Below are 14,401 nucleotides of genomic sequence, written 5' to 3' on the forward strand. Positions count from 1 at the left end.
GAGGGTGGCATTGCAACCTCCCAATCTGCCCTGCTCTGTGCATGACAGGGGCAGCGCCCCAACTCCCCAATCGGCCCTGCTCTGAGCCCAACCAGGGGCTGCACCTAGGGATTGGGCCTGCCCTCTGCCACCCGGGAGCAGGCCTAGCCAGCAGGTCATTATCTCCTGAGGGGTCCCAGATTGCGAGAGGGCACAGGCCGGGCTGAGGGACCCCTCCTCCCCCCCGAGGGCACAAATTTTTGTGCACCAGGCCTCTAGTATATATATAAAAGAAATGATTTTATGGTAGTACAACAGCCCATGCATTTGGGGAGAATTATTTCTTTTCTTTTTTTTAAATATATTTTATTGAGCTTTTACAGAGAGGAAGGGAGAGGGATAGAGAGAAACATCAATGAGAGAGAAACATTGATCAGCTGCCTCCTGCACACCCCCCACTGGGGATGTGCCCACAACCAAGGTACATGCCCTTGACTGGAATTGAACCTGTGGCCTTTCAGTCCGCAGGCCGACGCTCTATCCACTGAACCAAACCAGTCAGGGCAAGGGGAGAATTATTTCTTATTTGGTAGCTGCTGTGGTAAAGATATGGCCAGCTGTGACATTCACAGTGAAGATGAAAAGGTGGAAAATAGCAGAAAGGCAAGGGGAGCGCACCCTCTGGGGCTCTGCCAGCTGGAGATAGCTTTACTCTCCTGGCACCAATATTTCAAGATGTGAGCGTTCAAAGCTCAATAAGATCCACTTTCATTGCAGTCATCACCAATCCTTTGGCTTCTTGACCTACAAACTTTGAGAAGGCATGTATCAAATTGGAGGAGGTGAGAGTCAAAGCCTTGCTTCATTCTTCCAATCAAAGTCCAATACGGAATGATATTAGAAAAGATTGTCACAGTCTTCAGCCTGTAACTATGCTAAGAACAAAAATTCATTAAGGAGTTGAGAATCTTAGAATGGAGACTTGAATCTTCACCTCATTGAATGAGTGCTGGAGTTCTTGTACTTCCACTTCAAGACTGCCTTTGGTATTCTGTGCCTGAAAACGAGGGGATGTATCTTCTGGAAGGATTGCCTAGCTATTTCTGGACAGCTGCTCCCATGAAAGTTTCTGCAGTTCCTTCTCAAGTTGGAGAGAACTCTTTCTCTGAAACAATAATCTGGTAGACCAAGACCTAGTCTTCCCAGAGATCTCTTTGGATCACTGAATGGATTGTTCATTGCCACCATGGTGTCACATTACAGAACCTGCGAGCCAGTCATGATGATGTCCCTCCACGCTGGCCATTGTTACCTCCAATGCAGAATGATGAAATCCAAAGGAACCTCTGTGGGCTCACCAGCACAGATGTCCATGTGGCAGAAAGCATGTGCTGTCATTTAAATTTTCATCCTGACTCCGCTCCTGGGATAGCAAGAGTTTATGATTCAAAGGAAAATAGTGGTCTTGGGGATTGTGACAGGCCTTACAGGGGAGCTGAAAAATTGTGCAAAATAAGGGTGGTACTGGAGACCAATCACATGCTGGGAGGTGTAAGGGTAGCTAGTAAATGCACCAGATGATTCTTTTCTTGTTTGGGATAGTTCTAATGACATCTTTATAAGATCAAGTTTTCACTCCCATGGTAAAACACTTCACACTAGAATTAACCACTCAAATGGTAGGTTTCACTTTTATGGACTTTCTAGTAGACGGGAAATTCACTAATCTAATTAAACATTCAACCAGGGACTCTGAAAATGGAGCTTTTTGTTATTCATGGTGCCCGTCGTTTGGATCTGCGATATACCAATCAAGTATCAACACCATTCATGCAGGTGTGATCTTTGCAGTACCTGTGTCATTTTACTGTATGTCAGTGTACCAGAATAGACATTTCCAAAATGTCCTTTGCCAAACAAAATGAAGGATTACTGACAGGAGAAGCATTACTGAAAGATTATTGGGTTGAAGATAAAGAGATTGAAATATAGTTAGTTATAAACTTTCATTGCTATGAAAATCTTTTGCTGCCATAACTGATTTAGTTTTAGGTGAAAAAAGTAGTCAGCTTAGGAATGGGGGAGTGTCAGCAAGGTGTATTGAGTTTATTTTCAGTTCTTTAAGGAGGAAAGTCTTCAGATTTTAGAAATGTGAATTGTTTTCCATCAAGCACAAAATAATCACAATGTGAATTTTATCAACTTCTCCTTAATCTGCCCCCTCCAAGTCCCTTCTGCTATGCACTATGATTTCTATGCATTGAGAGCACATTTCATGTGTATTCAACTTAAAGTTAAATGAAATTTTTAGAATAAAAATTGCTGTTTTTTCAATACATTTTTATTGATTTCAGAGAGGAAGGGAGAGTGAGAGAGAAATAGAAACATCAATGATGAGAGAGAATCATTGATCAGCTGCCTCCTGCACACCCCCTTCTGGGGACCGAGCACGCAACCTAGATATGTGCTCTTGACCGGAATCAAAGCTGGGACCCTTCAGTCTGCGGAAGGACGCTCTAGCCTCTGAGCCAAACCAGCTAGGGCAAAAATTGCTGTCTTTTTAAATGGCTTATTTTCAAAGGTAGTGTTGAAGAAACATGCCCATATGATAAATGCTGAATTTACATATACACTAAAAATGATATTTTAAAAATTATTTGTAATCTCACTGTTAACTTTAGAAATATTTAGAATTATGAATTGACATAATCTTTTCTAAATTTTTTATTTATTGATTTTTTTAAGCAAGAATAGAAGGGGGAGAAAGGAGAGAAGAGTTAGAGAGAGAAACACTGATCTGTTGTCCCACTTATGCATTCATTGGTTGATTCTTGTATGTGCCCTGACTAGGTATCAAACCCACAACCATGGTGTATCAGGAGGATCCAACCAACTGAGCTACCTGGCTAGGGCCTAAATTATTTTTAAGGTTGTGCTGATTTGGGTTGTAACTGGTTGGGTTTTTCTGTTGCTTTCATTTGTGTGTGTGTGTGTGTGCGTGTCTGTGTGTGTGTGCGCGCGTGTGTATTATTTTGTTAATCCTCACCTGAGGATATTTTTTCCATTGATTTTTAGAGACAGAAAGAGAGAAGCATCGATGTGAGAGAGACACACCAATTGGTTGCCTCCCACCTGCACCTTGACCATGGAAGGGGATCCAGCCTGCAACTGAGGTACAGATCCTTGACTGAAATGGAACCCACAACGCTTAAGTCCACGGGCCTATGCTCTATCCACTGAGCCAAATAAAAATCTTAAATAATTGTATACCACCAATTTAGAAATTGTTGCCTTTTATGTCATTAAACTCCAATACAATTTGGCATCCTATATAATAAGAGCCTAATAAGCTAAGTGTCTGGTCATCCAGTCATCCATTCAACCAATCAAAGCATAATATGACAATGATATGCTAAGGCTGCTCAACTACTCTCTATGACATGCACTGACCACCAAGGGGCAGATGCTACAACTGGTAGGTTAGCTTGCTGCTGGGGTCTGGCCAATTGGGACTGAGCAAGAAGGCCCGGACACACCCTGGAGCCCTCCCGCAGACCCTCCCTGGCTGGCCAACATCCTGTGTCCCTACCCAGCCCTGATCATGCACCGGTGGGGTCCCTCAGCCTGGCCTGTGCCCTCTCGCAATCTGGGACCCCTCAGGAGATGTCAGAGAGCCAGTTTTGGCCTGATCCCGCAGGCCAGGCCAAGGGACCCCATTGGTGCACGAATTCATGCACCAGGCCTCTAGTAACATATAAAGGCCTATGGAACTAGAATTATTATTAAAATAAATATTACATGATCTTAGATTCCTATGATAGCAATTTTTGTGTTATCTATACTTTCCTTTGGCAAATGTTTTTTTCTCAACTTCACCTTAGTCAACATTTTCTTGATTAGAACTTATTTGTATAACTAACTTTCCCACATGGATTGGGTTCTCTTGCACCATAAAGTTTTGGATTGATTTAGATAAAAAGAAAACGTTGTTTTACAGTGGATTTATATATTTTTTAAATGTAGTAACAAGTAAAATATTCTATATTTGACCCCTGCCCCCATCAAATACTCTAGTTGTAAAAGTGTGAAAATTGTGAAGTATTATTAAGAAAAAATATTAAGACCATATCAGATATATGGAAGTCTTCTTGCCTCTTTATATACTGCCATTTAAAAAACTTGTTTGTTTCTTTATTATTTTTCATATATATATATATATATATATATATATATATATATATATATATAATTGATTTTTTTACAGAGAGGAAGGGAGAGGGATAGCGAGTTAGAAACATCAATGAGAGAGAAACATCGATTCAGCTGCCTCCTGCACGCCCCCCCCCACCGGGGATGCGCCCGCAACCCAGGCACATGCCCCCGACCGGAATCGAACCTGGGACCCCTGAGTCCGCAGGCCGATGCTCTATCTGCTGAGCCAAACCAGCTAGGGCTTCTTTATTATTTTTCATATATTTTATTGCTTATTTTGAATTTGGCAAAATCTTGAGTAATTTGGAATCATTAATCATTTTACCTGTAACTCAGTAGTAGTCATGGGGGGTGGTTATTACTAATGTTTTTCTAGTTATTTTGAAAAGTAGAGTTATTTTTAATTGCACAATGCTGTGATGTTGTTTCAAGATTCCCCTGTCCAGAAAATGTTTCCAGTTACACAGCTTTACAGGAAACTGTTTCTATCTAAAATGAAACATGTAATTTGAGATGTTTCTTTCTTTGTCACTTAGTTTTCTCTACCCTCATTTAAACACAAGGGTAAAAGTCTTAAGCAAAGTTATTGGCTTTGTCATTCAAATATATCTCTATTCCTATTTTTTTCTCTTTGTTTTTTTTTAAGGCCAGAATTGAGATATTACCAAGAAAAGGCACAAAGCCATAATATTATGGTAAGATGTATTGTGACTTATAGGGGAACAGGCACTTAATTTTGATGGAACATTGATTGTACCGCGTTGTGGAAATTCCTCTTTCACTTTCTGATGTTTCACCTGATAAGATGGCATATGGAGAATACTGTAATAATATAATTTAAGCGTTTACTATAAGCTGTTTGGATTAAGAATTATGACAGTGTTATAAACTTATTATTAAATTAATGTAAGACATTTAACCCTGGCCAGGTGGCTCAGTTAGTTAGAGCATCGTCCCATACACCAAAAGGTTTCAGGTTGCATTCCTGGTCAGGGCACATACCTAGGTTTCAGGTTTGATCCCTGGTCAGTGCTCATATGGGCTGTAACCGATGGGTGTTTCTCTCTCTCTCTCTCTCTCTCTCTCTCTCTCTCTCTCTCTCTCATCAATAAACATATCCTAGGGTGAGGATAAAAAATTAATGTAAGACATTTAAACTACCCTTTGCAAAGCTCTTTATTATAAAACTATTTAAAATGTATCTAGGGCCTGGTTGGCGTGGTTCAGTGGTTGAGTATCAACCTATGAACCAGGAGGTCACGGCACATGCCCAAGTTGCTGGCTCGATCCCAAGTATGGGGTGTGTAGGAGACAGCTTATTAATGATTCTCTCTCATCACTGATGTTTCTCTCTCTCTTTCCCTCTCCCTTCCTCTCTGAAATCAATAATATATATATATACACACACACACACATATATATATATATATATATATATATATATATATATATACACACACATATATATATATATATATATATATATATATATATATATATATTTTAAAATGTATCTAGGGTGAATTAAAAGTTCTTGTGCATCTATGGTAGATGGCAGGTATAGTCAAAGGGCCGCTGTATATTGATGATAATTGTTGAAATGACTTCTCCATGTTTCTAGAAGCATTTACATGTACTATTTGTGAAAAAATGGTACACAGAGGTTTTTGGACTGTCCTGAACCTCACTTTATCATGTGTAATTAGCTTGTTCCCCATGTTTTCTTCAGGTGCTATCATGTGTGTAAGATCTAGCTATTTTGTGTCAAGTTCAGATTATTCTGAATTTCATCTAAATATTTTTTTTTAATTTTAATTTTGTGTTATTTTAGAGGGCAGATGTTATGTTGTTCTATTCAGAAAGCCATTTTTTTTGTTGTTGTTGTTAATCCTCACCTAAGGATATTTTCCCCATTGATTTTTAGAGAGTGGAAGGGAGGGGGAGAGACAGAGAGAGAAACATCAATGTGAGACACACTGTTTGGTTGTCTCCCACACTGCAACCAAGGTAGATGCCCTTGACCAGAATCAACCCATGACCCTTCAATCTGGGGCCAACGCTCTAATCACTGAGCTACAGATGGAAAACCAATTTTTTATGTGCCTTGGTATATTCATAATATACAATATTTTAAAGAAATATAATGCAATCTGAAATTGTTATGTTCTGATAGTGTATCGATACAAAGAAAAGCATTTGTCAAGAAATTAATTAAAGTCCTGGCCAGGTAGCTCAGTTGGTTAGAGGTTCATCCTGATACACCAAGTTTGTGGTTTCGATCCCTGGTCAGGGCACATATAAGAAGCAGCCAATGAGAGATGGAGCCAAGATGGCAGCATAGGTAAATGACTGTACTCACTGCTTCCCACAACCACATCAAAATTACAACCAAAATACAGAACAACTATCATCCAGAACTGCGGGAAAGCTGGCTGAGTGGAAGTACTACAACTAGAAAGGTAAAGAAGAAAGCGCATTGAGACTGGTAGGAGGTGCAGAGGTGCAGAACAGGCTGGTCCAGCACCCAGGTGTGCTGCTTTTTTAATCGGGAGGGAGATCACCTCTGAAGAGGCAGCCTGGAGGAGTAAGAAGCCCCAGGTCCACACCAGATGCACAGCTCAGGGTCCCAGAGCTGGGGAAAGAAGTCCCTACAGGCAATAAGAACTACAGACTGTAAAAACTAGTGCAGATTGGGGATGAGTGACACACAGGCTGCTGGAGACCCAGCTCTCCTCTCAAAAGGCCTGCACCACGAACTGAATTTACAAGCTCCCATGTGCTCTGAGCTCCAGTGCCAGGTGAGGTTCTGGGGGACCCAGACACATACGGGGAGAAACTGGACTGTCTGGCACTAGGGCAGGAACTCAGGGGCAGCTTTCTTCCAGACGGAGGTGCTCACAGGGGTCATTGTTCCCATGCTGGGACCTCCCTGGTGCAGGGATGACTGGCAGCCATTTCTGTTTGCTCCACCCTGGTGATTCCCTGAGAACCCCCCCCCCCCACCACCACCATTTACAACTGCACACAAGCCATGCACAGGGGCTTTTGTATATGAATGGTCTGTCCTTTCTCAGCCTAAAACCTGTCAAACAAGCTGCAGCTGGGTCAGGGAGCCCCAAAGCTATCAATAAAAGGCCCAAGGCCAGCACCAGTACCAGCCAGCCTTGCTTCACAGCTGGGCCTTGCATGGACACTTCCAAACCCAATACAAAGAGGAAGAATCTGCAGATCTCTCTGTAGCTCCTGCTGGGTGGCCTCAGATAGCGGCTGACTTTGCACTTCCCTGGAGACCCAAGAGTCAGTGTACCCAGTGGTCAGTGTGAGACCACACCAGATTACAACTCCTCAGATCCATAAGCGACACACTCAAGGGGCAGACTCAGTGAGCACCAAAACCCCACTGAAGCAAGTCCTGCCCCATAAGGGTGTCTCCTGCACAGCAGCTTTCCCACTGTAGTCGCAGCGGGTCCCCATAACCAATTGGCCTGGAGGTCAATTCCTCCCAGTGACACCAACAGCAATCAAGGCTCAACTACACTAAAACTGTGCACACAGCCCACAAAAGGGTGCACCAAGAGTGTCCACCTCAGGTGATTGGGGAGGCTGAGCCACTGGGCCCTATAGGACACCTACCACACAAGGCCACACTATCAACTCAAGGAGACTTAGCAGCTACCCAGTACATAGAAACAAACACAGGGAAGAAGCCAAAATGCTGAGACAAAGAAACATGTCACAAATGAACGAAATGGAAGAAAGCAAACTACTGCTATAGAGTTCAAAACCACAGTTATAAGGTTACTCAAGACTCTTCTGGAAACCTCTAAGGAACTTAGTGAGACCTTCAAGAATCTTAGTGAGAATGCCAAAAAAAAAAAAAAAAAAAAAAAAAGGAAAAGGACCAGTCAGAAATTAAGCATACACTGACTGAAATAAAGAATAATATATAGGGATTCAACAGTAGACTAGAGGATCCTGAGAATCAAGTCAATGATTTGAAATATGAGGAAACAAAACACATCCAACCAGAAGAGCAAAAAGAAAAAAGAATCTAAAAATATGAAGATAGGAAACCAAGATGGTGGCATAGGTAAACACCGGAGTTTGCTGCCTCGAGCAACCACTTCAAAAATACAACTAAAAGACAGAACGGACATCATCCAGAACCACAGGAAGGCTGGATGAGTGGAAATTCCACAACTAGAAGGAAAGAAAAAAGCATACCGAGACTCAGAGGAGGCACAGTGTGGAAGTAAAATACTAAGGTGCGGAGGTGCATGCGGAGAGGGCTGGCAGCTGAGGGCGCGGTTGTCGTTTTCAATCGGGAGGGAGTCTCAGGCTCTGAGCTCCAGTTCCGGGCGAGCCTCTAGGGACCCAGACTCATACAGGAGAAGCGGGACTGTCTGGCCACGGTCGAAACTCGAGGGCAGCTTTCTCTCGGAGGGGCTGGCAGGGATTTCCAGGATACTGAGAAGTGGAGACACCATAACTGCTAGCCCTGCCCTGTTGATTCCATGGGACCTGCCCCACCCAAGCCCTGCAGGGAGGCTTTTGCTGGATAGCCTCAGGCAAAGGCTAGATTAGCACCTCCCTAGAGATCCAGGAGCCAGGAAACCCAGAGGTCAGAGTGGGACCATCCAGTTTGCAGCTCTGTGGAACCATAAAAGACACACTCAGGGGGCAGACTCAGTGAGCACCAAAGCCCCATTGAAGCAAGTCTTGCCCCAGAGGGGTGTCTCCAGCACAGAAGTTCTCCCACTGCAGACACAGCTGATTCTCATAGCCAATTGGCCTGGGGGTCAATTCCTCACAGTGATAACTACAACAATCAAGGCTTAACTACAACAAGACTGTGCACAAAGACCACAAGGGGGTGCACCAAGAGTGTCCTCCTCAGGTAATTGGGGAGGCTGAACCACTGGGCCCTAGAGGACACTTAGCACAGAAAACCACTTTATCAACACAGGGAAGCATAAAAAATACGGAGACAAAGAAAAAGGACACAAATGACAGAAATGGAGGAAAGCAAACTACTGGATATAGAGTTCAAAACCACACTTTTAAGGTTTTTCAAGAATTTTCTAGAAACTGCTGATAAACTTAATGAGATCTACAAGAAATCTAATGAGACCCTCGAGGTTGTGATAAAGGACTAACTAGAAATTAAACATACACTGACTGAAATAAAGACTAATATACAGACTCCCAACAGCAGACTAGAGGATTGCAAGAATCAAGTCAATGATTTGAAATACGAAGAAGCAAAAAACACACAACCAGAAAAGCAAAATGAAAAAAGAATCCAAAAATATGAAGATAGTGTAAGGAGCCTCTGGGACAGCTTCAAGCTTACCAACATCCGAATTATAGGGGTGCCAGAAGAAGAGAGAGAGCAAGATATTGAAAACCTATTTGAAGAAATAATGACAGAAAACTTCCCCTACTTGGTGAAAGAAATAGACTTACAAGTCCAGGAAGTGCAGAGAACCCCAAAAAAAAGGAATCCAAAGAGGACCACACCAAGACACATCATAATTAAAATGCCAAGAGCAAAAGACAAAGAGAGAATCTTAAAAGCAGCAAGAGAAAGAAAGTCAGTTACCTACAAGGGAGTACCCATACGACTGTCAGCTGATTTCTCAACAGAAACTTTGCAGGCCAGAAGGGAGTGGCAAGAAATATTCAAAGTGATGAATGCCAAGAACCTACAACCAAGATTACTTTATCCAGCAAAGCTATCATTTAGAATTGAAGGTCAGATAAAGGGCTTCACAGACAAGGAAAAGCTAAAGGAGTTCATCACCACCAAACCAGTATTATATGAAATGCTGAAGGGTATTCTTTAAGAAGAGGAAGGAGAAGAAAAAGGTAAAGATAAAAAATTATGAACAACAAAGTGACAACAAATACATATCTATCAACAAGTGAATCTAAAAATAAAATGAATAAAAAAAATCTGATGAACAGAATAAACTGGTGATGTAATAGAATCAGGGGCATGGAAATGGAACAGACTGATGATTCTCAGAGGGAAGGGTGTGTGTGGGGTATGTGGGAAGAGATTAGACAAAGATCTTGTATGCATGTATGCATTACCTATGGACACAGACAGTAGGGTGGTGAGGGCCTGGGGTGCGGTGGGAACTGGGTAGAGGGGAGCTATGGCGGGGGTGGGGGGAAGAGGGACATCTGTAATAATCTCAACAATAAAGTTTTTTTAAAAAAATGAAAAAAAGAAGCAACCAATGAATATAAATAAGTGGAACAACAAATTGATGTTTCTCTCTCTCTGAAATCAAAAAATATATTAATTAAATCTGTAAACAGAAAGAAAGGGGTATTGCAACATGTTCTGTTTTTGTACAGAAAGATAGACATTTGCTGTGAGTAGCAAACATAATGTGAAAGGTTAATTTTATATGATACTCAAACAGTCTGGTTGAAAATGGAAGGGAAAAAAGAAATAAAACTTCATCATCTAGTTTGATCTGAGTATATTTTATTTATATTTTTGTTTCATTAAAACAGACACACACACAAACACACACATGTGCGCACAAAACACACTTTTTTTTTCTCAGTTTCCATGGACTAGGAATCCAGGTTAACTAGGTTCTTTGCTCAAGGTCTCACAAGCTAAAATTAAGGTGTCAGCTAGACCATAAACTCATCTGAGGCTTAGGGACCTCTTCCAAACTCATGTGGTTGTGGCAGGATTTACTTTCTTGAGGTCGAAGGACTGAGGTTCCCATATCCTTCATGGTAGTCTGTTGGAGCCCACTCTCAGTTCTTAGAGGCACGTGGCCCCCTCCATCTTCAGTCAGCAATGGAGAACCTTCCTCATGTCATACTCCTCTCAGACTTTGAATCTCACCGGAAAGGGCCCAGTCCCTCCCACTTTTGTAAAAATCATGATAAAAAAACACACATAACACAAAATTTACCACCATCTTAACTATTTTTAGTAGTGTTAAGTACATTCACATTGTTGTGCAACAAATTTCCAGAACTGTTCATCTTGCAAAACTGAAACTCTATGTTCATTACACAACAGCTCCCCATTTCTCCATCCCCCAGCCCTTGGTAACCACCATTTCACTTTTTGTTTCTATGAGTTTGACTATTTTAGATCTCTCCTATAAGTTGAATCATGCAGCATTTGTTCTTTTGTAAATGAAGAGCCCAATCCCTTTTAGAGCTTGCCTGATTGGGTCAGTGTACTTAGGATAATCTCTATTTCTTAAAGTTAATTGATTTGGGGTTTTAATTACACCTGCACAATCCCTCACAGCAGTGTCTAGATTAGTTTTATACTAACTTGGAGAGGTGTGTGTTCATGGGGTGGGAGGCAGGAATCTTGGGTGCTATGTTAGAGTTGCCTATTACATATGGCGAAGTAACCCTTAAAAAGGAGGGAGATTGCTAACTGGGCCTGTCAGTTTTACCATGTTGAGTTCAACTTTCATATACCATACTAGCCCTTTAAATTAAAATAGCTTTGGAATTCACCCTCTACCTCCATAGTCAGTGTCACTCCTCTGGTAATGGCCTAGACAATTGCAACAGCCCTCTAACTGGTCTCTAGCCCTTCCTGACTAATTTTCCACACTTCACCTTAGAAAACCTAAAATGCAAATCAGAATTAAGTCAATTCTATAAAAGTCCTCAGTGGCTGTGCATCATATGTCAGCTCCACCTGCTAATGCAGCCTCATCCCTATACTGACATTCACACTGGTTTCAGTTCTCTGGAGAGATCCAGCTATTTCACCCTTCCAACCATGCCTTTTCCCAATCTTTTCTCTCTATCTAGAATGGTCATCTCTTCCATCAGTCTGCTTAGAAAATTCTTATATATCCTTCACTCTCCCCTTCTTAAGTAAACATACTGGCACCTTACCCACAATCTCCCTCTCCACCCTAATTCCTGGTGCTCATAATAGGGGATCTCATTGTCCATGGAGATGACATAATAACTTCTCCATTCCTTGACTCTCAATTACCTTCTCCATTCCACTTCAGCCACCCACACCTAAAACACCCCATCTTGAATTTTATTGTGGCCCAGAATTGCTCACCTCTACCATTTATTCCTCCACTATTCCATTTTGACTGCAATTTCTTCTCCTACTGGATCCTTCAGGCCCTCACCCACTTGGTACTTTTTTATCTCTTTACTTCATAGAGACCCCTTTAGTTCTCTGAGACCTCAATTTTCTCCTAGTCTGTCAGCCTCTCCTGACCTCTTTTCACTTACCTTCCCAACTTTTCTTAACGGCATGCTTGATCACCTGAACTTCTCTCTCACCAGTACCCTTAATGCCTTTTTCATTCCTGTCTGCCAAATGAGCCACACGAATGTTTCACCTTGGATCAGTACTACAAACCACCCATCTATCCTCCACCTTGGTGTTTGCACCTGCTAGAGAAAATCCACAAAACCATAAAAATTAGTGTCACTATAAATCCATGGTCTTCAGACTCAGCCGACTCTCTTCACATTACATTCACACACATCCTTATGTCCATTCAATCTGCCTGTTCAACGTCCACCATTCCACCTGTACTGTAAGTGCCATCTTTTTCTATCTCTTTCAGAACCCCGCTCTCCATCAATTATCCCTTTTCTCTCTGAATTCGATCAACTTTTTCCTCAGCTTTACACATGCCTGGGTGTCTCCCATTAAAAAAACAAAACAGAACTCTCCCTTGATCCTAAGTCTCCATCAGATGCCAATTTCTCTCCTTACCTTCTCAGCTTAAGCTTCTCCAAATAGTAGTAGTCTACATTTGCTGTCTCTGCTTCCTCAAATTCATTCATGCCTCAACCTACTGAAAAAAGTTTCGGTTGAAATTTCTTTTGGCAAAAGTCACCATTGACCCCCAAACCACCAAAGCCAATAGCCAGCCATGTTTCAGTTTTGATGCTATTGAGTTCTCTATGGATTTGACACTGCTAATGATTACCTCTCCTTTAAAATGTTCTTGTTCCTAGGTTTCCATCACATTGAATTAATTCAGTTTCCTGGTTATTCTGTACTTCTCTGGCCATTCCTGTTTGTTCTCTTTCTTTAAAAAAATGTTTTTATTGATTTTAAAGAGAGAGGGAGAGATAGAAACATCAATGATGAGAGAGAATCATTTATTTTAAATATGTTTTATTGATTTTATAGAGAGAGGAAAAGAGAGTTAGAAACATCGATGAGAAACATGGATGGGCTGCCTCCTGCACATCCCTGACTGGGGATCAAGCCTGCAACCCCGGCATGTGCCCTGACTGGGAATCTAACTGGGGACCTCTTGGTGCATGAGTTGATGCTCAACAACTTAGCCACACCACCTGGGCTGTTCTCTCTTTTTTAATCTCTTCTCCCTTTCAGCACTTAAAGTTTAATGTTCCCCAATGTTTTGTCAAGAACTGTGAAGGTTCTGAGACGTAACCTCACTTACACAGTTATGTACTTTATATGTATGAATACTAAAGAAAAACAAGGCACCTGGATCAGAGACAGGAGGTTTTTCTTTATTATTACTCTCGACCAGATCAACAGAGTAACACTGCAGTATTGGCCCCCCAGACCCAGACCCACAGGTGACAGGATGGAAACTTTCTATGTGAGTGGTAGGTTCCAATCCATAGAAGAGGGTAGAGAGCAATGGATTTTCTCCTTTTATATATGGAAGAGAGACAGCCAACCTGCTCCCTTCCGAAAAGAGAAATCCCTTTGCTCCTTGGAGACAGAATGAAAAGGATATTGGCTCCTATACTAGCCTTTGCAATGTTAACATGTCTTTCTAATGGCCAGATAAGCTGTGTCTCCAGCTTTTACAGCCCAGAGAGATGTTTCCAAGGTCTGAGCTTCATCCCCTTTTTAAGCTAGAGATATAGTGCTGCAGTATTCCTGGCTCCATTTGGATCTCTTGGGAAGATGTTTTATTATCCCTTTGGATCAGAGCAGTTAACCAGACAAATGGCTAAAGACAGCATCCTCACTGGTATGTGAAAAGTGAAATGCATCTAGCAGTGATCGGCAAACTGCGGCTCGCGAGCTACATGCGGCTCTTTGGTCCCTTGAGTGTGGCTCTTCCACAAAATACCGATTTCTGCGCATGGGCCACGAAGTTTCAATCGCACTGTATGTGCGCGCCTGCACGTGGTATTTTGTGGAAGAGCCACATTCAAGGGGCCAAAGAGCCGCATGTGGCTCGCG

At 41.9% G+C, this 14,401-nt stretch overlaps 1 pseudogene; it reads left to right on the forward strand.

Moving 5' to 3' along the window:
• Nucleotides 1-588: 588 nt before the first annotated feature.
• On the forward strand, nucleotides 589-1,933 carry LOC132223555 (suppressor of cytokine signaling 6-like; annotated as a pseudogene).
• Nucleotides 1,934-14,401: the final 12,468 nt, after the last annotated feature.

The sequence above is a fragment of the Myotis daubentonii genome, chromosome X (genome assembly GCF_963259705.1).
Source record: "Myotis daubentonii chromosome X, mMyoDau2.1, whole genome shotgun sequence".
NCBI lineage: Eukaryota > Metazoa > Chordata > Mammalia > Chiroptera > Vespertilionidae > Myotis > Myotis daubentonii.